The 2,055-nt window shown below is 62.5% G+C and overlaps 1 protein-coding gene across 1 annotated transcript in view; it reads left to right on the top strand.

The window, feature by feature from the left end:
- The first annotated feature begins 809 nt into the window (after positions 1 to 809).
- LOC126424933 (basic proline-rich protein-like) overlaps positions 810 to 2,055 on the top strand; it is a 114,994-nt gene continuing 113,748 nt past the window's right edge. Inside the window, exon 1 of the mRNA XM_050087780.1 lies at positions 810 to 1,074. The gene's annotated coding sequence lies outside the window, so the exon portion shown is untranslated. The remainder of the gene's footprint in view (positions 1,075 to 2,055) is intronic.

Raw genomic sequence — 2,055 nt, 5'->3', positions numbered from 1 at the left:
GGCAAGAAGTGATTCATTGTTCAAATCTGTGCTCGATTTAAGCAGTAACCGAGCAAAACTATAAATGTCTGCTGCACTTCTCATAGTGCGTAATGGTAGAAACTCGGCATTTTGCCCTCCGTCATATGACTTAGTTATAGGGAAGGTTAGTGTGCGTGTGTGTGTGTGTGTGTGTGTGTGTGTGTGTGTGTGTGTCTTGCCCAACGGTACTTCATTCTCGCCGCGGGGTTGCCCTCTTCGGTGTTGTCTCCCTCTGTATACCGCCGCCCTTTTCCTGGCCATCTCTGCGTGTGTATTGCGTGGCGCCTCCCTGGCAGAGAGAGAGGGAGCCAGTCGGAACTGTGGGCGGCGGCAGCGCGCACTGCGGAAGCGCTGCGCCTCTTGACTGTTGGCCCGCGGCCGTGCCGGCAGGCGATGCAGTACTTCGTGGGCGGCGTGCCAATCACGGCGGCGGCGGTGGAGCCGCTGTTCGCGGCGGCGCCGGCGCCCGGCATGCTGCCCATGTACCTGCCCGTGTTCCCGCCGCCGCCGCCCCCGCACGCGCACGCGCACCCGCTGCTGCTGTACCGGCCCGCGGCCGCACCGCCGCCCGTGCTGCCGCTGGGCGTGCCGCTGCAGTACCTGCCCGCCGCCCCCGCGCCCGCCGCGCCGCCCCCGCCGCCGCCGCTGCCGTCGCCGTTCCGCGCGGTGCGGCCCGCGCAGTTCGGCGCCGGTGCCGCCGCTGCCGCCGCCGCCGCGGCCGCTGCAGCTGCCGCCGCCGCAGCTGCCGCGCCTCCGCCCCCGCCACCGTGTTGCCCGCACTCCAAGCCGCCGCCCCCGGCGTCCATCACCGGGCCGCCCACGGCCTCTTCCGCCTCGTCGTCGTCCTCCTCCGCCGACGGGCAGCACCAGCACCAGCCGCCCGTGCCCTCTCCCGGCCCGGGGCCGCCTCCGCCCCCGCCGCCTCCGTCTACCGCGGCGGCGACTTTGACGCCTGCGACTGCGGCCGCCGCGGCGGTGAAGGCGAACGTGGCGGTGGCGGCCGGTGCCGTCACCACCACTGTGTCCGCGCCGAGCAACGCCTCTGTCAGGCAGGTTAGTACGACCAGAAAGCAGCAATGCAAAGAGAAGCCTGTCAAACCTCTGGTCTACCACGAGATCATTGGAGCACATGGTCAGACTGGACAAAAGAGCGCCGTCCCTGTTACCTACAAAAGAAAGGTTCAAGCTTTTGCCTCATGAAACGAATATTATAGCAAAGAAATTCCACATCATATGAACAGTAATCGACAGACATTATCCCCTAAAGTTATCTCACGCAGCCTCTTCATTACACCCTTTCCCCAAACTTTGACGCCTTTTCCTCCTTCCCTCCCCATTCTTTGTTCCCCTCTTTTCCTCTCTGCCCCCTTAGTTCTCACGTCCCTTCCTGTTTGCCTTTCTCCTCTTTCCCCTTATCCTCTTTCATCCATTCCCTCATTCCCCCTGCTTGCTCTCGCTTTCTCCTCTCTTGCTCTCCCTTTCGCTCCTCTCTTGCTCTCCCTTTCGCTCCTCTCTTGCTCTCCCTTTCGCTCCTCTCTTGCTCTCCCTTTCGCTCCTCTCTTGCTCTCCCTTTCGCTCCTCTCTTGCTCTCCCTTTCGCTCCTCTCTTGCTCTCCCTTTCGCTCCTCTCTTGCTCTCCCTTTCGCTCCTCTCTTGCTCTCCCTTTCGCTCCTCTCTTGCTCTCCCTTTCTCTCCTCTCTTGCTCTCCCTTTCTCTCCTCTCTTGCTCTCCCTTTCTCTCCTCTCTTGCTCTCCCTTTCTCTCCTCTCTTGCTCTCCCTTTCTCTCCTCTCTTGCTCTCCCTTTCTCTCTCGCCCCCACCCTTTCTCTCTCGCCCCCATCCTTTCTCTCTCGCCCCCCATCCTTTCTCTCTCGTCTCTCTCGCCCCCCCCCACCCTTTCTCTCTCGTCTCTCTCGCCCCCCCCCACCCTTTCTCTCTCGTCTCTCTCGCCCCCCATCCTTTCTCTCTCGTCTCTCTCGCCCCCCACCCTTTCTCTCTCGTCTCTCTCGCCCCCCACCCTTTCTCTGTCGTCTCTC

Source organism: Schistocerca serialis, chromosome 10 (genome assembly GCF_023864345.2).
Source record: "Schistocerca serialis cubense isolate TAMUIC-IGC-003099 chromosome 10, iqSchSeri2.2, whole genome shotgun sequence".
Classification (NCBI taxonomy): Eukaryota; Metazoa; Arthropoda; class Insecta; order Orthoptera; family Acrididae; genus Schistocerca; species Schistocerca serialis.
This window is presented reverse-complemented; position numbering and strand designations above follow the sequence as displayed.